Below are 23,956 nucleotides of genomic sequence, written 5' to 3'. Positions count from 1 at the left end.
CTCCTTCTCTCTCTGCCCCTCCCCCACTCTCACTTTGTTTCACTATGTCTCTCAAAAATAAATAAATGTAAAAAATTTTTTAAACAAAACAAAACAAAACAAAAAAAGAAAATACCTTTCTTTAGTGTTTGTTCTTTGAGTACGCTGTTAGTTACTTGAGTTTTTAATCCTTTCAACAATCCATGAGAACGTGAGCAAGCCGCTTGACCCTCCTGTGCCTTAATTTATTTCTCTATAAAATCAAATGATAAATGTACCTCCACATAAGGTTGCTGTCAGAATTGAATGTGTTAATGAATATAAAGCTTTTTAAAAATAATGCTTTACATATATAAAGTGCTCAATTAATGTTAGCTCTTATTTGTATTAATCCCATCTTACAGATAAGAAAACTGAAGTCTACAAAAGTTAATGAACATGCCCATGCCCCAACGTCATACAGTTTGAAAACAGTAGAGGTAGGGCTTGAACCTAGGTATTGACTCCATACCCCATATCTACACACTGCTCTATTCTGTCTCCCTTCAAACATCCTGAACTAAGTAATGAAGAAAAACTATTCTGTTTTGCAGATTTGTTGACAGAATGCAGAGAGAAGATATAAAAGAAGTTACAAATTACTTTAGTAGATATTATGTTAACAGAAAATAAGAGACCCCTAAACTTGTTTTACAGAATGGAGGCTGAGAAATCATATTCCTACAGTAAATGTTGTAGCTACAGGATTTTCCTTGTTACCGGTGGACAAACATCCAGAGATGTGAAGAGGGAAGACTGCCATAAATTGACGCTGAATTATCAAACCAAACCATGAAGAAAATGCCAACAAGCCCTAAATGAATTTTTCTGCAAAGATTTAATAAATGCAGTTTCATAAATACTGTGCAATGTAAGGTATAAATTATGCTGCTTTCTCCCCAAAATTAGTTTAAGTGCAAGCTAGGAGGATTCCATGTGCTTAGGCTGATATAAAATTCAGTAAATACAGAACTTTTAAAAGGAAAGAATATAATAAAAAAGACTTCTAAAGATTATGTGAATACTGTAATTATCTGTGCATAAATGAAAGCATTTTATCTTTTTTGTGCCTAAAGAGGAAAATAAATACCAATAAAATATGTCCCCATAGGAAAATTATTTCCAAAACCACTTTAAGAAATGGCAGCACTTCCCATATATAAGTATTTGGACTCTTAGGTTTAAATTTTGAATGTATAACATTGATTTTGACATATACATTTTAATACCCCTCTTTAAAAATATTTTGGATTTCATGTATAAAATTATACATAATTTATACAATAAGTGGAATGTAGATCCACAAAGCTGGTTTAAATAGAAGCTCCACTTTCATCAGTGATAGAAAACGAGATTTATATGGAGACAGTTATGGAATAATATATAATTAAGAGTTAAAGTGGTACTCGGTAGTTAGAATAAAGGCTAATACCAGATTGAACTTAATCAGACTGGGATATACATTCCTGCTCTATTTCTTGCTACTAGCTATATGACCTTAGGCAAGCTCCTTAACACTCTTCATGAGAAAAATCAGAATGACAACAAAATCCACCTGACAGATTTAGGAGAATTAAATGAAGTAATATTTATAAAGTACTGAGAATACCATCTGGCATATAGTTATATATTCAATAAATATCAGTTAATATTACTATTTAGTGGTAATATTGATGCCTAAATTAAAAATGCCACATGTGGAAATGAGGTCAGAAGATTTCAAGAGCAGGCAAATTATAAAGTTGTTGCTCTGGAACAGTCATCTAGTATCCACATATACAAAATAGAACAGATAAAACAGGGCCATCACTGCAATGGCAATCACTGGAACTCATTGTATTGCAGAGACCCCAGCTCTGCAGACATGCCCGTTGGGCCCAATCCTTACTGTTGGGCTTTGCTCCCTACAATACCTGCAGCTCATTTTTTAAATATAAAGCTACACAATTACCTAGCCGACATCAAATGGGATATATTATTAAGACAAATGTGTACAGAACACTTATTGAAATTATTCTTACAGTGGAAAACAAGCTGAATTGTACAAAGGGATGAATCTATTTGAAAAAATAATTAAAGTCATAAATATCTAAACCCCAGGAGGAATCTGGAATCACAGATATCTCAGTGGGCTGCATAAAAGCAAATTGGACTCTACTTTTTGCAAATGAATATCAAGGGATATTCTGAGAAAAACATGCAGTCTGATAATACAAAAGGATATGTTAATTTTCCTCTTCTGTCTTCTCATCTTTGGAGATGATCTACAATCCCTTGTACATAGCAGGCATTTAATAAACGTTTGTTAAATAAATGATTCCATTAAGTATCCGTATTAGGTTGCTAAGGATACAAAACAAAAAACACAGCCTCAGAATTTCAGCTGGAAGAAATAAAGATCATTTAAGTGTAATTTGCATGCTTACCATATTAAATTTAGACAGGTAAAGAGAATTATTCAGGGTCACTCAGCTAATTAGTGACAGCGCGGCTACCAGAAATCAAGCCTTAATTCCCAATTTAACTGGGAGACATGTGTGATTCAAATTAAAGCTGAAATTGTAAAAACATGTGTTGAACTATAACGTATCAAGGATTTGTCAGTAGGCTCACATCAAGTAAAAGTTATTGAAAATAAAAGTAGTGCTTCTATAATGTTCTACAAGCAGTGGAAAGATCTCTGAAGAAGGCATATAGGGATCTTCTAGTACTGAGGTATAGGTCTATGTGATTCTCAATAAAGGGACTGACATGAATAACTCAATCTAATCCCCCCAAAATATATTACATACCCACTATATTTCTTGCACTGGGCTAGCAGCTGAGAATATAAGGAGAAATAAAATGCAGGTTATGCTATGATGGACAGATGTATAGCAAGGGGTAAACACATAGACTGTTAAGACAAACTGTGTTGTACTCCTGGCTCTACCATTTACAAGCTACATGACCGTGAAGGTTTATTAAATCTCTCTTGGCTTCAGTTTCCTACTTCACAAATCGGTAATTATGATAGGATTATACCTTATTTATAGAGTTATGAAGACTAAGTTATTATGTATATAGCACTTAGAATAAAGCCTGTCATGGTTCTACAAATATTAGTCATTATTATTAACCACAAGGAATCTATAATCTGACAGGGATAATAAGACTATATATGTAATTACCACAAACTACCATAATGTTAAGTTACCAAATTAAAGCACAAAAATTTATCATAAGAGTTTAGAAATCACTTCATTTCCAACAATAACAAAAAAAGGTAGGAATTAACAGGAATATCCTTTTCCTCTGAAGGGTGTAATGATTGCAAAAGGAGAAGGTGAGGAGAAAAGCCAGAAAAAATTAGTAAGATAAGTTATGAAAAAGTGACTGTTATGTTTAGAAATATGATGGTCTAAAAGTCATTTTCAACCTGTTGAGAAATTTGTGCCCATGGAAGGGACAGGAAAATTATAAAAAGATTGTAATCAGAAAGATAGTGAGAAAATATGAACAGTAAATATGAGCCACATTTTAAAATTTATTTATCAGGGTACCTGGGTAGCTCAGTGGGTTAGATGTCTGACTCAATTTTGGCTCAGGTCATGACCTCAAGGTTTGTGAGATTAAGCCCTGCATCAGGCACTGACAGTACAGTGCCTGCTTGTGATTCTCTCTCTTCCTCGCTCTCTGCCCCTCCCCCACTCACGCGTGCTTGCTCTCTCTCAAAATAAATAAACATTTAAAAACAATTAATTTATTTATTGACTCACTCGCTCCTAGTTAAATAAAATATGAGGGTTTACTGCACACAATATTCCCAGCATGGTGGCAAATGTCTACTTCAGAGGTAAACAGCCATATGATCCTGCCTTTCTAGATCTCAGCGTGTAGAAGAGGGTTCTCAGGAGAGGAAACAACAAATGTGGAGGACCTGAGAAGTCTAGCATTAATGTAAATAAAAAGATAAGATCATGCCTTAAAGCACACTATCTATAAGTGTAAGTCATCGTAAGAGAAGCAGGTGCTGGGGCTGTTAACTTCAAGAGACGGAGGACGTATATCCGAAAAGGAAATGTGGTGATGTTAAATATGCATTCCTACAAAATATGGTAGAAGGAAAGAAAAGGAAGGGAAGGGAAGAAGGGACTGATTTTAGTTAAATACAGTGAGGTACAGTTGAAGATAATAAACATTGGTGGGGAGGAAGATGTGAGGGCAGGGATGAAAAGGGGAACACAAATAATCAAGATCTACCTGAGCTTATACTAACAGAACAAGTAGGTGACTGCCAGTGAATAGAATTCTCTTAGGTAATCCCTGAAATCTGTTCCAGTTCTTTGATTCTATGATACCCTCCAAGAAGAAGGGCATAGCACATCTTAGAATGTACAACATAATGTTTCAATGTGTGTAATTAATGAGCAATACTCTATTCTTAAGGTGTGGCCTTAGTGACCCATTTAGATTTATAAGTTTCTGGTTTCTGTAATTAAACATAGCTGCTTAACCTCAGTTGTCAAACCAAGAGCTTCTGGAGACTTCTAATTAACATACCTACTGGAAATCAATGGGAGTTATGACAAGTATGTGCCACTAACTGCCAAGACTGATTTCATCATTTGAGCCCTAGAAAGTAAATTTACTTTTGAGCCCTAGTAAGTAAATTTAGTTTTCAAGAATAAATTTCATAAGAAGATAATCAAATTTTTAAAAATATGTCCTAAAAGCATATGCTGACACTATGATAATAAAGTATCTTGTTTGTAATTGTGATGCTGCATAGCTTACTGGGTCCCCGAGGCTGGAAAAGCTGTTCAATATTTGCCACATACCCAGTCAGGTTGGTCTCATTACAATCAAGCACGATGATTTAACACTGACGGTCATTAGAGTTACAAGGAGCAGAGCACATCAATCTCTTGTCAGAGGGCCATATGCTCTGTATGATGTACAAGCCTTGCAAAGGAACTTCTGCAAGGCCTAAAGAATGTCCTTAGACTTATTGATAAGGGCTGTAAACCATATCAGCAAAGAATTCTAAGATTTTATTCTCCAAAGTAAGAAAGAATGGGGAAAAAAATACGCGATACGGCACACACACACATTAACAAAACTCTAGTCGTTAGACTATAGAGATGAGAAAAACAGAGAATCTCTTTTACAGAATTGTAAAGAGTATAGCCCTCTTTCTTTTCTGAGATAACTATAGAGACTTCTAGTTCCAATTAGGATGTAACAATAGATTCCATGGAAGACTCTGCTCCCACTGCAAACATTAATTCTGTAGAAAAGAGGAACAATTAACTGAAACATCATCAGGTATCAGAAACAGGAGAGCTCTATGAGGGAGCAAATCTGTTACAAAACATTTTTTTTCTGTAGTAGAGTTACCAAAAACCCTATTCTGTGAGGGCAGTTCCCAATTCTGAGTTCGAGGCGACGGTAGCTTGGCCCACAAAGTGGTATTCCACTCGGGGAAAGAGAAATCAGAAAAACTTTTGATAGTCATGCAGTGCTAGAATTATTTAATAATTTGGGAGTGCCATCAATCCTAAACATGTAATTAGATTTTCCCCATGATACATTTATTATCTTTCAGGAAGGAGATAGTGACTTGCCAGGCTCTCAGTACAAAGCCTAGACAGGACACAACAAAGGAAAGAACATTCAAAGGTAGAGTCTCCACAAACTTTCAATCCATCCCTGATCCAACCGAGGCCCAAGCTAGATTGAATAGTCAGCCCCTCACCCTCCCTGCTTAATAAAGGAAAGCAGTCTTTCAGGTAAAAGATAATGTCATTCGGAGCTTCAACACAGTATCTGTTTAAACACAAAACACATAATACAGTTAAAGAGTACTAGACTTTTGGCAAAGATGCAGAAAGTGTGACTGATAATCAAGAGAAAAACAAAGAAAAGCAAACTCAGAGACTGTAGTAGCCAGCTACCAAGATACTCCTCAGTGATGTCTGCCTCCTGGTATTTCACCCTTGTGTAGTGAGTGCCCACCCTGATTAGTGTTGATTTTGTAGCCAACAGAATTTGGCTGAAATGACAAGTGTGACTTCCACTATTAAGTCATAAAAGTCTTTATAGCTTCTGCTGTACTGCTTTATTCACTCCAGGGTAAGCCAGGTGTCATGTCATGAAGATTCCCAAGCAGCTCTGTGGCAATCCATGTAAAGCCTCTTGCCATAAGCCAGTAAGGAACTGAACAGTCCTACTATCTGCTATGTGAGAACACCATCTTGGAAATGGATCCTCCAGTTCCAGTCAAAGCTCCAGACAACTGCAGAACTGGCTGCTAGCTTGACTGCAACTGAACAAAAGCTATCATGTTAGAACTGTTCAGCTAAGCAGCTCCTAAATTCCTCACCACCACTACTGTGTGAGATATAAACAATTTATTACTATTTTAAGCTACTAAGTTTTGGAGTGATTTATTATGTGCAACAGATAAACAGATTTTGGTACCTTGAAGTGGAGTTTCTCCATGGCAAAAAAAAAAAAGAAAGAAAAAAAAAATCAGGAAGTGTCTTTGGAAAGAAGGGAATGCCCAGAGAGTGGGAAGAATCTAGAAGGACTTTGAGAAGAAGGTTAGTGATATCTACAAAGCTTTGAAGAAATAGAGAGTACAAAAGTAATGGCCTTTTCAGAAACTGTCAATAGGGGGAATATAACCCAACTTTCTAAAAATGATACTAATCTGGATAAAGAGCCTGCAGAATTCATTAGAATCTTCTTCATGTCATGCCTTTGCAACATTTTACAGATTATTTGTCAGCAGAGACCCAGTGGAAGCACATTTCCGCTCTCGCTTGACCTGAAAAAGGGAAACCAGTCCTAAGGTCCCCATGCGGGAGATACTAAAGGAGCTGCCCAAAAACCCCTGTTTATAAACAGAATTTCATATACAGAATTTTGTGCAGAGATCTCTTCTACATTGACTTGCATTTTCCCTAAGTTAAAAAATTGCAAAGTCTTTGAAATAAGTATACTTCATTCTGGGCACTTGTAAAAGTACATTATGGTTAAAAAAAAATCTTGAGAAATTTCTTAGTGAAATATTATCTGAAAAGTATTGTTTCTTTGGTATTAGATAATTTGTATTTAAAAGACACTTTGATTGCCTAGTTCATCTTATGCACTTAGTGATGAATAATAAATATACTACTCAATGATTCACTCGAGCCCAATAAACGGACACTAAAGGAAGAAAAGTATACATGGGTCGTTTTCCTATTGTCATAGAAAATGAGTTCATTTTTGGCTGTTTATTAGGGACATTAAGAAGCTTACGTTTCCTGGGGCACCTGGGTGCCTCAGTTGGTTGAGTGTCTGACTTCAGCACAGGTCATGATCTCACGGTTCATGGGTTTGAGTCCCACGTCAGGGTCTGCACTGGCATCTCGGAGCCTGCTTGGAATACTCTCTGCCTCACTCTCTCTCTACCCCTCTCCCACTCACACTCTCTCTTTCAAAATAAATACATAAACTTGAAAAAAAAAAGAAGTTTATGTTTCCTGAGTGTAGGCAGAATTTAACATGATACAGTGCTAATTATACCACATGATCATCTTACCAGTGATAGCTGCACAAATAACATTTGATTTGGCCTCTAAATATAAAGTGTTAAAAAGTTTTTTTTTCCTGGTAGCCAATTTCATATCCATTAAAAGAGAAAAGACCATATGACAGCAATGTGAACTTTTGAGATGCAATTATGGTAAAGACATTTTGATTTAGTGAATTTAAAATACAGCAGGATAAGTTTAACACACCAACTTCCAAAGAAAGATATACCAACTCTTGCTTTTGTAACTGATTGAATCCAAGTGTGTTCTGCTCGCTGCACAACAGGCCAATAAGTTGAGAAACAGACGTCGGGCTAAGGAAAATGACTTTATTTGAAAATCCAGCAAACTGAAGAGATGGCCGACTGTGGTCCTAAAGCAGCACACTTCAATCACCACCCCTTCCATGAAATTCCAGCTTCTTTTATATTAGGGAAAAGGAGAAGAAGGAGGAGATTGGTGTCAAAAGGTTACAGACATCTGTAGACATTAAAGTGCCTGCAAGGATCCGAAGAGGGTTGCGAAACTCTTCTGCCCTTAGTCAGTTGACCTTTGCAAACAGAAATCTGGTCATGTCATTTCTTTAAATCTTAAACACAGCATAGTCATTTCTGTGCATACTTCCTTATCTCCTAAGGTAGGTTTTGGCTAAAGAGCATTTTTTTTCAAATATTAATTGTAACATGTCTATGTGCAGGGTTAAGCAGAAGTTTCTAAGATACAGGTCACAGCAGCAAGGGAAATAGAAGCAACATGGAGTCGGACATGCTAAGGTATTTTCCCTTACGTGTTGTTACCTTATAGTTCATAAGAGACCCAGACAATAAGGTAAATAGAAATCTGGAATAAAGAGGAATATTCTCAATGGAAAAGTTTGTAAAATGATCTTGTGTAAATGCATAAAGTTGAATTATTTCCTTTAATAGACTTATTGAATATTGCACATCATTACAGAATCACAGATTTGCAAGAGATGAGAAATCATCTTGTACTTCATCATACTAGTGATGAAATGAATTTGATAGAAGTTAGTTGACTCCAGTTCTGAAATTCAAGCAGAGACAGAATTACCTAACTCATGTTTCCCAATATTTAGTTCATTAGTATCTTCATATTAAGATAGAATGCTTGGGAAACTTAATTTGGAGACTAAGTTTATTCAAAATGCTGACAAATTTTGGGAGGACTTTAGATAACTTACAAGGTAATATGGAAATAGTGAAGGAGAAAAACAGTTGGTTCTCTGGATGATCCCAGCAGACTACCTGAGGAAGTCTAGCAATCAGCTCTTTGGGCTGGAAGGTTGTGAGTGGCAATGCCTTCTGTTAAACCAAGTACCAATATTCGAACAGACATATTCGAATATGGAACAGTAAGTTTCCTACCAGCAAGATTGAAACCTAGATTATCAAGCTCAAAGTGTTCCAGTTAGGATGATCCCTGCCCTCCTCCAATATGGAAAGCAGCAGGAAAGCCAGCCAGATTTCCTTCTAGAGCAAAACCTATGGAGTATAGAGCCCCATCTTACCCAAGAGAGAAAAGTGCATTATCAGCCCTGCACCAGTAAATTTCTTTGAGTCCAACCATGCTTCAACAGAAACACAAAGAAGGCTAAAGAAGTCTAATAATAACACACTATACTATGAGATATAAAAAATAGAATATACATGTACTTGCTTATGTAGCCACTTACATATAGAATATGGCTCTAGGGCACACCCAGGAGCAATATGTTTCAGTCCTCCCTTAAGGATATAATGTATTTTGTCTATTTCATATACCAATTACCTGTTTTGATGGTTAATCTTATGTGTCAACTTGACTGGGCTAAGAGATTCCCAGATATCTGGTAAACCATTATTTCTGGGTGCATCCAGGAAAGTGTTCCTGGAAGAGAATAGCATTTGAATCAGCAGACCGAGTAAAGATCCACCCTCACCAATGTGGGCAATTATCCAATCTGTTAAAGGCTTTAATTGAACAAAAAGGCAGAAGGATAAAGTCTCTCTTCTTGAGCTGGGACATCCATCTTCTTTTGTCCTTGGATATCAGAGCTCCTGGTTCTCTGATCTTTGGACTCCAGGACTTACATTAGTGGTCCTTCAGACTTAGACTGAATTATACCACCAACTTTCCTGGTTCTCCAGTTTGCAGAAGGCAAACCATGGGATTCCTCAGCCTCCATAATCATGCAAGTCAATTCCTATAACAAATCTCCTCGTATATATATGCTTAAATATATATCCTCTTGGTTCTGTTTTCCTGGAGAACTAATATACCCATGAATGCACCCGCTACAGTTTAAAAGAAAATATACAGCAATCTGAGGTGGGAATGTGGCATGTAAAACAATGCAACAAACCAGGTAAACAGAAACTCCTGTCATGACAAAACTTTCAAGAAGCATTCAAATATAAATTGTTTTCTTATTAAAATACAGGAGTATCTATGTAATTTTTCTTGCCAGTCATTATAGTTTAGAGAGACAAGAGGATCTCATATGACTTCAACAGACAATTTTGGCAAGTACACATTGGAGTAGAATAAATGTCCTTTACTCACATGGATCTGGGTGTTAGCAATCGCAAACAAATAGCCAAAGTAAAAGAAATGCAGGTGAGAAAGTATGTATATTAGAGAAAAACTAAAATTGTATTTTACCAACACTAACATAATAAATAACTAGTCTAGCAGGATGATCATCACAGTCCATAGAGCCATTGTGGGGAACCAAAAGATATAGAAGAATAACAAGTAAAATAAGGGTGGAAGATCAATTAAGACAAAGACTAATTATACTGATATGCTTTAGTTCATTCTAAATTAATACCTTTTGTGGTCTTTACAAGTCCAAATGAGTGTAATATTGATTAATATTAAATTCCCATTTCATTCTCCAATTTTAGGACATTTTAATCACCAACAAAAACTTTACATGCACACAATACTCATGACCATTAGCAGTGGCTCCCCATCCTAACTCATCCATAGACAACAACTGACCTATTTCCGTCTCTAAGCATTTGCCTCAACTAGATATTTTACATAAGCAAGATCATACCATGTGTGGTCTTTTATGACTGGCTTCATTTGCTTAGCATAATGTTTTCAAGGTTCATCCAGGTTGTGGCATGCATCAGTACATCATTTTTATTGCCCAGTATTGTACTGCATGGATACCTCTTTTGTTTAGCCATTCTTCAGTTGATGGGCACTTTGGTTGCTTCCACATTTTGGCTAATAGGAATAATTCTGCTATGAACACCCATCTACAAGTTTATGTGTGGGATAGTTTTGAATTCCTTGGATATATAGAATTGCCGTATCATGGGATAACTCTGTGTTCAACATTTGAGTAACTGCCAAACTTTTTTCCAAAGTAGCTGAACTATTTTCCAATCCCACTATCAATGAATGAGGGTATCAATTTCTCCATGTTCCTGCCAAAGTTGTTTTCATCTATCTTTTAGTCATATTGTGGGTGTGAAGAGGTATCTGATTGGGGATTTGATTTGCATTTACCTAATAATTAATGATACTGAACACTTTTTTATGTGCATATTAGCCATCTATATATGTTATTCAGGTAAATGTCTACTCAAAATATATTGCCCAAGTGTAATTTGAATTGTCTTTATTCTTGAGTTGTCAGAGGTGTTTTATATACTCTTGATATAGGTCCTTATCAGGTATATAATTTGCAAATATTTTCTCCCAGGCTATGTTTTTTTTTCACGTTCTTAATGGTACCCTTTGAGATACATTTTTTTTTACTTTTGACAAAGCCCATTTATTCGTATTTTTTCAATGACTTGTTTCTAAGAAACAATTCCCTACCAAAGATTATGAATTTTTACTTTTTTAAAAAAATGTTTATTCATTTTTGAGAGAGAGAGAGAGCATGAGTGGGACAGGGGCAGAAAGAGAGGGAGACACAGAATCTGAAGCAGGCTCCAGGCTCTGAGCTGTCAGCAGAGAGACTAATGCAGGGCTCAAACCAACTGACCGCAGGATCATGACCTGAGCTGAAGTCCGATGCTTAACAAACTGAGGCACCCAGGCACCCTTAAAGATTTACTTCTATGTTTTCTTCTAAGATTTTTAGAATTGTAGCTCTTATATTGAGGTCAATGATACTTCTTTAGTTAATATAAGTATATGGTATGAGGTAGCAGTCAAATTCATTCTTTTGCATATAGATATCTGGATACCTTTTCAAAAGTCTTTCTTTGGTTTTGGTTTTTGATAGTATGATTAGAATTTGGGGTGTATCTCTTTGAGTCTATTCTATGTAGAATTCATTGAGGTACTTTGATATATAGATTAATGTTTTTCATCAAGTTTTGGAAATTTCAGCCATTATTTCTTCAAATACTCTCCCCCTGCCCTCCTTTTCTCTCTCCTGTCCTTCTGGGACAACCATAATGTATATGTTGGTGTATTAGATATTGTTCCACAGGTCTCCAAATCTCTGTTCATTTTTCTTCCTTCGTTTTTTTATTCTTTTTTATTTTTAGCCTACAAAATCTCAATCGACTCATCCACAAGTTGGATGATTCAATTATCTGTTCAAAGTGACTTTGATCTCTTCTAGAGAAAATTTCACTTCTGACTTTCCTGGGCTAATTCTGCAAAGTCTGTAATCTTTGTCATATGTGGCCACTGAAGTCTCTGCTTGGTTTGCTTAATGGTCTGCTAATTATTGACAGGGATTTCATTAAATGTCTTAAACCAAAAAGTATCTCAGTCCTTGCTCTTAGGGTAAGCCTTTACCTTTCAGTATCTTACAACTCTACTTAATCTTTACTCCTGCTTGTATAGTCTCAGGTGAGTCAGAGATGAGAGACTTGGACCAAATCAGATATTCCTTAAGCATGCACGTGGCTCTGTATGAGAACAATTTACTAGATCCCTTATAAACATGTCAAAGCTTTGTAAAGCCTCCTATGTACATCTAATTCCCCAGATTTTTTTTTTTTTTTTGCCAGTCCCTTGTTATAACCAACTAGTATCACAGTTAGGCAACTGCAATGTTAAATAATGCCACCAACTGTTTTTAACCCACCCTCCTGAGGATAGAGTTTTCTGAAGTGAGTGCTACATTAAGTAAAATAAAGTCAAGCCCAAGAACAGCATTTTCCCAGAGTTCTGCCAGACAAGTCAAATAATGATACATTTCTAGGAATGGGACTTTTGGAGAGCTCTAAAACTGTCTGCCTCCTCCAGTGGCTGCTAGGTTCCTGGTTTTCACAGATACTGAGGTTGTGAAATTGCTGTTTCAAGGCTTCTGTAGACCTAAGGAGAAGAGGATGGGAATAGAGCAAAGTAAAATGCTGCAAAGCTCGACATTCATACCAAGATTCAGACATTGGAGGGTATTATGCTAAGTGAAATTAGTCAGAGAAAGACAAAAATCATATGACTTCACTCATATGAGGACTTTAAGAGACAAAACAGATGAACATAAGGAAAGGGAAACAAATATAATATAAAAACAGGGAGGGGGACAAAACGAAAGAGACTCATAAATATGGAGAACAAACTGAGGGTTGCTGGAGGGGTTGTGGAAGGGGGATGGTCTGAATGGATAAGGGGCATTAAGGAATCTACTCCTGAAATCATTGTTTCACTATATGCTAACCAATTTGGATGTAAATTTTAAAAAATAAAAAATAAAATTAAATAAATAAATAAATAAACAAACAAACAAATAAATGCTTCCTCAGATTGTTAGAGCTCTTTGCTTAATTTCCAGAGAGAGTTCTGAAATGGTTGGTTTGGGGCATTTTTGTCATTATTTTCATTGCTCTTATGGAGGTGTGGATTTTATGAAGCAATTGCTCCAACAGATTAGAAATGTGGATACAATCACCTTTGAAGACACTGCCTGGGAACTACTTTCTAGAGATCTTTGAAATGAAATTAAAGATCAAAGTGATTGTTAAATACTCCAATGCAGCCAAAGTGGAAGAAACACAAAAGCACCAAGACAAGTGCCCCCTGCTATCTTTCTATCCATTTTGCACTTTCTTTGTCCTACAACTGTGGGAAACAAGCAGCCCTTGCCAAAAAGCCTGCGTTATTTGGCTTTCACTCTAGCTCTCGGAAGCAAGTTTACTCTTCCTATTCATTTTCTATTTCTGTTTCTTTGGCAATAATTGGTTTGGGTTTTTAACTGCAATGGTAAGTTATATGAAATAGTTTACCCCTGGGTAAAATAAACCACTTAGGGCTCAAGCCTTGGCAAAACATATCTCTGCATGACCTTAGGTAAACATGGGATTTGTATCCAAGCTCCATTAAGGAGTAGGTATTAGTTTACCTCCTGTTGCCTTCTTTCTGAAATTTCTTCCTTTGAGAAGAGTGATGTCTTAGATGACAAGGCTTGTTCATTTATGGATAGATGAAGAACTTTCTCATGGAAGACTTTCTTTTTTTTTTATTTTTTTTATTTTTTTATTTTTTTACAACACCCAGTGCTCATCCCAAAAGGTGCCCTCCTCAATACCCATCACCCACCCTGCCCTCCCTCCCACCCCCCATCAACCCTCAGTTTGGTCTCAGTTTTTAACAGTCTCTTATGCTTTGGCTCTCTCCCACTCTAACCTCTTTTTTTTTTTCCCTTCCCCTCCCCCATGGGTTTCTGTTATGTTTCTCAGGATCCACATAAGAGTGAAACCATATGGTATCTGTCTTTCTCTGTATGGCTTATTTCACTTAGCATCACACTCTCCAGTTCCATCCACGTTGCTACAAAAGGCCATATTTCATTTTTTCTCATTGCCACGTAGTATTCCATTGTGTATATAAACCACAATTTCTTTATCCATTCATCAGTTGATGGACATTTAGGCTCTTTCCATAATTTGGCTATTGTTGAGAGTGCCGCTATAAACATTGGGGTACAAGTGCCCCTATGCATCAGTACTCCTGTATCCCTTGGATAAATTCCTAGCAGTGCTATTGCTGGGTCATAGGGTAGGTCTATTTTTAATTTTCTGAGGAACCTCCACACTGCTTTCCAGAGCAGCTGCACCAGTTTGCATTCCCACCAACAGTGCAAGAGGGTTCCCGTTTCTCCACATCCTCTCCAGCATCTATAGTCTCCTGATTTCTTCATTTTGGCCACTCTGACTGGCGTGAGGTGATATCTGAGTGTGGTTTTGATTTGTATTTCCCTGATGAGGAGCGACATTGAACATCTTTTCATGTGCCTGTTGGCCATCCGGATGTCTTCTTTAGAGAAGTGTCTATTCATGTTTTCTGCCCATTTCTTCACTGGGTTATTTGTTTTTCGTGTGTGGAGTTTGATGAGCTCTTTATAGATTTTGGATACTAGCCCTTTGTCCGATATGTCATTTGCAAATATCTTTTCCCATTCCGTTGGTTGCCTTTTAGTTTTGTTGGTTGTTTCCTTTGCTGTGCAGAAGCTTTTTATCTTCATAAGGTCCCAGTAATTCACTTTTGCTTTTAATTCCCTTGCCTTTGGGGATGTGCCGAGTAAGAGATTGCTACGGCTGAGGTCAGAGAGGTCTTTTCCTGCTTTCTCCTCTAAGGTTTTGATGGTTTCCTGTCTCACATTCAGGTCCTTTATCCATTTTGAGTTTATTTTTGTGAATGGTGTGAGAAAGTGGTCTAGTTTCAACCTTCTGCATGTTGCTGTCCAGTTCTCCCAGCACCATTTGTTAAAGAGACTGTCTTTTTTCCATTGGATGTTCTTTCCTGCTTTGTCAAAGATGAGTTGGCCATACGTTTGTGGGTCTAGTTCTGGGGTTTCTATTCTATTCCATTGGTCTATGTGTCTGTTTTTATGCCAATACCATGCTGTCTTGATGATGACAGCTTTGTAGTAGAGGCTAAAGTCTGGGATTGTGATGCCTCATGGAAGACTTTCTTAACCACAGATTCCTGATATTTAATAGCATCCTGATTGCTATCACCCTTGCTGACTTCATTGTTTGTCAGAGCCTTTATCACCACGACACATCACTTGTTTGCTTGTTTACTGCCAGTCTTTCTCCAATAGAATGTGACATCCATATGCAGAAGGACTTTGTTTTCCTCATTCCTTTTACAGTGACTAGGAGAGTGCACACAGTTGGCCCTTTAATACATACTAATGGAATAAATGTTATGAAGATATTTATTTATCAGACATGACTGAATTATGGATACTCTTAAAAGTGAATCTTTCATTGTTAGCATGGGGAGAAATTTACCAAATCTATAGGGAGAAAAGAAACATGTATTATATTAAAAAGAATTGATAATTAGAAAGAAAATTTCCTTATAAGACCTTGACATTTTATGAAATGTTACATATTATTGAATTTATCCAAATCTCACAAACGTAATTTGAAAAAAAAAACTGTATATAGGAACATCTGTATGTATGAATATATATACAGATGTATGTAATGTCTGTGCTTGTAGGTATAACTATGTTTTTGGTTTTCCTCTTAAACCTTTGAGTATAGTATGTTATATGGTACCTATAAAATAGGAATCTATTTAGAGATATTTATTTCTCAAACTCATTCCCTTTCCAATATTTATAATCAAGAAAAATGAAATCAACCAAAACTCAAGTTTATCATAAGCCCCCAGTGTGTGGATTCCATGATTGATTTAACTAATGTACGAATTCAGGGAAATAAATAGTAAGAGTTGCTGTAAATTACGTTAAGGGGTGACATTTCTTTTTAACAAAGAAGGGGATCATTTATAAAAGAGATCTGTCATTGCTTCCCCTTCAGAGCAAAAGCAGGCAGGCTTTATTTAATTTCCTCGTATACTAGTGACTAGGAAGCAGCAAGGATGAAAAAGAGTTATAGGAAAGAATTATTTTTAAGGGCTGCTTTGCCATTTACCATCTCATGCCCAGATAAAATAGTGTGGGACAACTCCAGGTAGCTAGTGGTTGAGCCTGTCTACAGAGATAAGGCTAATGAGTCCTCCTTTATTACTGTCAGGTGTTTTGTTGTTGATAAGACCCCTATGGCTTTTGGAGATCAAAAATGAAGCTGCTTCCGATGAAAGCCTTCATTCTGGCTATTGAAACAATATGCCAAAAAATTAAAATACAATATTCTGACAGTTTTTTTTTCAAATAACTCAAGCCATATCTACTAGAGTCTCTTGATTCCTTCAGGTCCAATGCCTGAATACATATTTTCCCTGGAGAAAAGCAATATATAGTAGTTAAGGACATACGTTTGGGACTCTCAAATATCTGGATTAAAATTCCAACTTTGTCACAGATTAGATGTCAAATTATTTAACGTCAGTAAACTCTAGTGTCCTTAAGTTGTTGATAGGGATGCCTAGAACAAAATGTACAGCAGAATGAAGTTAAGAAACCACTTTTAAAAGCAGTGCTCAGCACACTATAAAGGCTCAATAAATGTCAACTATTATCATTATTCCTTGCTTTGCATTCTCTGAGCTAGTACATTAGATAAAGCTCTTCTTTGTTAACTCATGAACAGGCAATTGAAATAACCTCCTAGCTAGTATTCTTATTTTTACTTTTTCTCCTCTGTTCACTTTCCTCTTTACATTTACATTCTGTAAGAGCATAATTACAGGAAGAACACAGAGAAAGCAAGAAACAGAATCATAGATCAGAAAGAGCCAAAGAGAGATAAAAAATAATACATAGCATGTATTAAGCACTTATTCTGTAATAGGAACTTTTTAAACACTGTATAGATATTTATAAATTTAATTCTCACAACAGCCCAATGAGATAGATAGATATCAGTTTTATCCCTCAGTTGAGGAAACTCACACACAGATGAATCAAGTAACTTATCCAGGGTCATACAGGTGGTCAATGGCATTATTACAAATATATAATAGCAACATGGGCAATAACAATCAAAACAGAGAGAGAACCATCATGATGTGTACCAGTCAAGTCTCAGCCCTGACCTAATAGATGGTAGAGCTAGACTCAAACTCACAAACCTTAGATTCAGCGCCCATGCTCTCAACAATGCTGCTAGAAATGAGAACATCATTGACAAGGAAAATCATCCTGTAGTTAATGGGATAGTTCAGTTTGTGTTTTGTGATAAGAATGTAATTAGTTAGATATTTTGAATCATCACACAGTGAGGACACGAAAGAGGAGATTCTTTATCTTTTTTTTTTTCAGGAAACTACTATGTATATAGTGAAAATAGCATGCACCTCTAAATAACCAAGCAATTTCCAACCACACATGAACATATGAATCTGGTTTTTAAGATTTTCTTATAGTTTTTACAGAAATGCAATAGGAAAGATCTCTAGTTGAAGAAGAAAAAGGCACCTTGTAATTTAATATTGTTAGCATCAAGATAACATATCTTGACAAGAAAAGAGTTTTCTGGAACATGGACTTCCTGATTTTTTTGTTTTGCTTTTGTCAATCAGAAATGAATAAACACAGATTAAAGGTGTAATTAAAAAGATACCACGTTGCTATTATTGCCATTTTTTGTGCTACCCAAAGTACAGTGTAGTAGTTCTACAACACTCAGAAAAAAAGCATATTGTTATAGTTATAAAATGGTCAAATGTAGAATTAGAGATTATTTTGGATGTATGATATGTTTTTTTTCCAGAAAGTAAGGCATTTTAAACAGAATACCCAATATATATGCACACACTCATACACATAAATTGCATATAAACTCAAATTTAACCAAAGTTCAATAGAACTAACACATATGCTTAAATAAGTATCTTATTTCTTAAACTTATGAGACTGGCTAGAGGAAGATTAGAAAGTGATTAAAAGCAGAAAGCACTGGTGAAAAACCATTGTGAGTATGTTGGGTACAATCCATAAGGCCCCAGAAACTAAGCAATTGCTAGCTAATACCTTATCTTTACAGGTTACCAATATTGAGGTTGGCAAGTAATTTCCAACATTTATTTAACCAAAAATATACAAATGACCAACAGGCATATGAAAAGATGCTCAATGTCACTAATTTAGGTAAATGCAAATCAGAACCACAATGTGATATCACTGCACACCAGTTAGTATGGTGTCAAAAACAAAAGTATAACAAATGTTAGCAAGGATGTGGAGAAATTAGAACCCTAGAACACTGCTGGTGAGGATGCAAAATGATGCAGCCACTATGGAAAATAGTACGAATTTTCCTGAAAAAATTAAAAATAGAACTACCATATGATCTGGCAATCCAACTGAGGATTTATCCAAATGAACTGAAAGCAGGATCTTGAAGAGATATTAGCACTCCCACATTCACTGCAGCACTATTCACAACAGCAAGGATGTGAAAACAACACAGAGGTCCATCAATGGATGGGTAAAGAAAACAACAAAAACTCTTTCTCTGAACTTAGTCATGGCAACTCCTTTAAATTTCCTAATGAAATAAATCAATAAAGAGTACTCTTGATAACTGTAGTTTAACGTTTAATATAGAAAGACTTGACTGTATGGATTGAGATTCAATTCCTCAAACTGTTCAGGGCTATAACCTTGAGAATTAACTACATTTTGGGAAAGATATAAAGAATCAAAGAGTCAGAAAATTCTAAGTAAACACTGGTTCACACATTTTAATAACAGATATGTCTTGTAATACTAGGTACAATGTGAAATTGCTAACAGTGAAGAAATAACTCCAAAAAAGGGGGAGAAAGAAAAGAAATGTTTTCACTTTCCAACATACACAGAAAAAGAAGCAAGTTGATTTCTAACTTGACCTTGCCACAGGGAACTTCACAACTGCACAAGAGTTGCCAGCTTAAGAACTTCTGCAAGTATAAGTAAAAAGGCGAATTTTTTCTGGTCAGATTTTTGTTACTGTGGAAGTAGAAACATTTTTTACATCTCTCTTAGTTATGAAAATGTAAATATAATCAATGTAGGCAGCCTATGGCCTGAGGAGAATATATAACAGAACATTTTTCTCCGATGGCTTCTCAAATGTTGACCTTGAGAAATCCCTCTGAGTGCAGAGATGGGATGGTACAAGGGAACGATATCTGTTTGCCAAAAGGTCCTAGATGCCCTCTGAGTTATTCTTTCTTTTTTATCATCATCTTGGCCACTTTAGAGGACAGCATTACAGAATATGTTCCCCATGCTTGCTGAGCAGCCTCACCAGCTGCCTCTTGCAGGTTGGAATCTAGTCTCTGTCTCACTTAGTCCAAGTTGGCCTGACTGTGCATTTGCCAGTGTGTTCTTGACAATTTAAAAACTCACAAGTTATTTAAACACTTCAACATGAATATATATGGCACAACAGTTTTACAGGTATTCCAAGAGGATGATGAGACCTCCCTGTAACTCCTACTCATTGATTCTTATTTAGTGCTCAGAATTCTTTACTGTAAAGTGGACATAGTATCCTAGTGAAATACTTACAACAATAAATAAAGCATTATATAGAAACATTCTCTAGTTTTTTTCTGTTCTATAAAGGCCAATGTGGCTATTACCTCAAGAAGAAAATATTAACATAAGAAATAATTGAAAAGCTGGATAATGGCACTTTAGCCTCATTTTTTTAAGTTGCAATTAGACCTCTGACTATTTTAATCCACAGGCAGTTTCTTCCTGACCTATTTATTTTATCTGATTCATAAAACTCAAAATTTCACCTCTGAAAACAGGAACGATACTGAGTTATATAAATCTAGGACTGATTAATATTGCAGTATGTTGTTCAAGTAATTCTACCATAGGAGGAAGTGGCTACAGAGATGAGCATAAAGACAGCAAATAGACCTTCCAAGGTAACATTTTAAAAATACACCGATTGAGAGTCTATGATGTATAAGGTATTATATGATTAATAAACATTTTTCCACATTATAGGAAAAATTCTAGGTAGAGATAATTTAATTAATTTATGGTTCTCAATAAACAAAATTATACCAATTTCAGGTATTAATGTTTGAACTGTACTTTGTGTACAAATAAGCCTGAAAACTAGTCTCACAGCAGCTACCAGCTCTGCAGCTTTGGTGAGAATTTGGGCATGAGTGGCCACTTGAAAAGGCCAAGCTTCGTATCCATTAGGACTTCAAAGTCTTATGTCACATGACAACCCCAGAACATCCTCATCGACTTTGAAAAGTTGACTCTTCTTTCAACCCTGTTTTTAGAAAAGTAGTGATTTCTGGTGTTACTGGGATTCTTTAAGTATTTTAGTGAACTGACTAATCCCATGAAAAAAAATATTACTCAGTGTCAATATATTTTTAAAAACTGTCATTCTTTATTTTTTGAGAGACAGGCAAAGAGAGAGAGAAAGAAAGAGAGAGAGAGAGAGAGGGGCAGAGAGAGAAGAAGAGAAAGAATCCCAAGCAGGCTCCATGCCATCAGCACAGAACTCGATACAGGGCTGGAACCTACCAACCTGTGAGATCATGACCTAAGCCAAAATCAAGAGTCAGACAGATGCTTAACCGATTGAGACACCCAGGTGCCCCTTAGTATCAGTATTAAACTGATATTAGGCTTTTTAAAAAGTGATTCATAATGAAGCATTTTAGATCATTCAAGATGGCAGTTTATAAGTTTAAGTTATATTTAAAACAGAAAAAGGAATTGTTATTTTATATTCTATTTTATACTCTATATTCTATATTCTAACAGCCAATTCTATTTTTATTTTTCTAAAGTTTTAATTTACTTATTTTTAAATGTTAATTTATTTCTTAGAAAGAGAGAGAGAGATGGAAAGCGAGCATGAGTTGGGGAGGGGCAGAGAGAGAGGTAGACAGAGGATCTGAAGCAGGCTCTGTGCTGACAGCAGAGAACCTGACATGGGGCTCGAACTCAGAACTGTGAGATCATGACATGAGCCAAAGTCAGATGCTTAACCTACTGAGCCACCCAGGTGACCCTGTAAAGATTTTTTTTTAATTCCAGTTAGTTAACATACAGTGCAATATTAGTTTCAAGTGTATAAAATAGTGATTCAACACCTCCTTATAACACTCGGTGCTCTCCTTAATCCCCATCACCTATTTAACCCGTCTCCCCACCCTCCTCCAGCCATTCCTATTTTTAATTTGACTTGATTTTTTCAAATGACAGATTTTTTGAAATGTTTATGTTCTTCCAAATTTAAGAAAACATCTGGCATTATCTGGCACTAATTTCTTACCTGGGATTTTAAAACTTGAATATTAGGGGAGAAACTGAATTTTAATTATTTTAATCCTACTGATTACTGTTTCATCTGATAATTTTTTAAAAATCTATATTTGAAACTTGAGTTTCCTTGATAATTAGGACCATAGATGTATAGAAACACACACTAATAGATTTCATCTAAAGACTTCAGATAGTTTGAATGGTTGCTAAAAATGACAAAATCACAGATAACCAAGGAAAGAAAAAAGTCACATACTGCTAGATGGGAGGTACACACAGGATCTATGCCTGTGTATTATTTTTGTGACGTCTATACATCAGTCAATGAGATTCAACATCAATACTGGAAAACCAAAATGCTGGTTGTATAGCATAAAGTTCAAGCTTCTTGTTCTTCTATAACCTAGTGATACTACTTTTTATTTTATTTATTCTTCCTATTAAATCTACTCTAAACTAGAGCAAAAATGCAATTCATTGTCCTTGCAAACATTCCCTATGCTCTGCTATTTCTATACCCAGGCTAATGTTTTCCCTCTGCGTGGAATGCCTGTCAAATCCACTTATCCTTCAAGAAGTTTGACCAACTGCCCAATTTGCCCAGACTCTCTAGACACTTTTAGCACTGAAAGTCCTATACCCCCGGAAAACTCTTTCTCTCAAGAAAACGAAGGTAGTTCACTCCATACCTTCAAGAGCAAGCCTAATGACCTTCACTCTTCCTCTACTTTATCAGACACTCACTTGTCACTCTTCAAACTGCTTCACCACTGAATGCTTAAAATCCATTCTATCTCCATTTTAAAAAGTACTATAACTTTTACACTTCCTTAACACTAAAAGAAGCCTCATACTCCACACAAATCTATAGTCTTGTCTTTTCTAACCTGGTCTCACTGATGTACTTTCTCAACCAGTATCCCTTGCAACTCTGGTTTTTGGATGAGTTCAGCCAAAGAGACATGGTGTCAAAGGGTGAGAGGAGAGCGAGGTTGAAGAATTTATTCTCCTGTCTCCCTGTACTACCAAAGGCCACATTCCATTTTCTTTTTTTTTTTTTAATTTTTTTAAATGTTTATTTATTTTTGAGACAGAGAGAGACAGAGCATGAACGGGGGAGGGTCAGAGAGAGGGAGACACAGAATCGGAAACAGGCTCCAGGCTCCGAGCTGTCAGCACAGAGCCCGACGCGGGGCTCGAACTCACGGACCGCGAGATCATGACCTGAGCCGAAGTCAGCCGCCCAACCGACTGAGCCACCCAGGTGCCCCACACATTCCATTTTCAGTGGCCTCTTCTAATTGTAAAATTCTCATTATCCTCTCTTTCTCTCAGCCTTTCCCTGTCTCTCATTGTTCTCCCACCCCCCACCTCCATCCCTTCCTTCTATAGCCATTCAGGCCTAGAGAAGGTGAGAATTCCCTCTATTGACAGTCTTTGGGAGCTTTACCATGCTTTTTTGACTGACCAAATATTAGTATATAAACTCTTACCTCTTTTAAGAATCTTATCCATTTTCTACTGGCACCTGGTTGACACATTCATTTCATCCAAACCTATAAATCCTGTTAGCTGTACTTTGTTCCAAACCCAATTAAATTTGAGAATTCAGTATTTCAGTTTCTTTCTCACGAATATCCTTAACCATCTCGCCTTCTAGTCCTTCCAGTTGTGCCCATTCAGCAATTTCTCTAAACTTATATCAAAACAATCATATTCTTCCTTTTTTATTGTTACCATATTGGTAACACAGCAGGTGAAAAACACACCTTCAAGCAGATCAATAACTCTTCAAGTAAAGAGGTGAGTGAACTCTTCAAATAAAGAGAAATCACTCGGCTGGAGGCCTAAGGAGATCAGTGGAATAGACAGGATAGCTTCTCCCCTGCCCTCACTTTTCCATCATAAAACCCAAACCAACAAACATAGTCATGCACAGGGAACCATCCTGAAGCCCATTTACTAAAAACATGAACAATATCACAGTCTAGCAGAAAAGACAATTCAATATTAAGCCACTAAACATTAAGAGTGTCCTAGAGCATGAAGCATTGTTGATCATTTAGGTAGGATTTGATGGTGCAAAGGAATAAGGGAGCCAGCAGAGAAAGGAAAAAGCAGCAGATAGAGCATGGGTGAATTAGTCACAATCTGACATCAACTTCTAACCCTAGATCATATTTGCATTCTTAAAATAACCGATAAATCAGAGAAGACAGAAAGAAAAACAGATACTACTGGG

The 23,956-nt window shown here is 36.3% G+C and overlaps 1 pseudogene; it reads left to right on the top strand.

The window, feature by feature from the left end:
• Positions 1-8,895: 8,895 nt before the first annotated feature.
• LOC132693114 (profilin-1 pseudogene) overlaps positions 8,896-23,956 on the top strand; it is a 30,634-nt pseudogene continuing 15,573 nt past the window's right edge.

This window comes from Panthera onca, chromosome B1 (genome assembly GCF_046562875.1).
Source record: "Panthera onca isolate mPanOnc1 chromosome B1, mPanOnc1 haplotype 2, whole genome shotgun sequence".
NCBI classification, from domain to species: Eukaryota; Metazoa; Chordata; class Mammalia; order Carnivora; family Felidae; genus Panthera; species Panthera onca.
The sequence above is the reverse complement of the archived record's forward strand: the minus strand, read 5'-3'. Positions and strand labels throughout refer to the sequence as shown.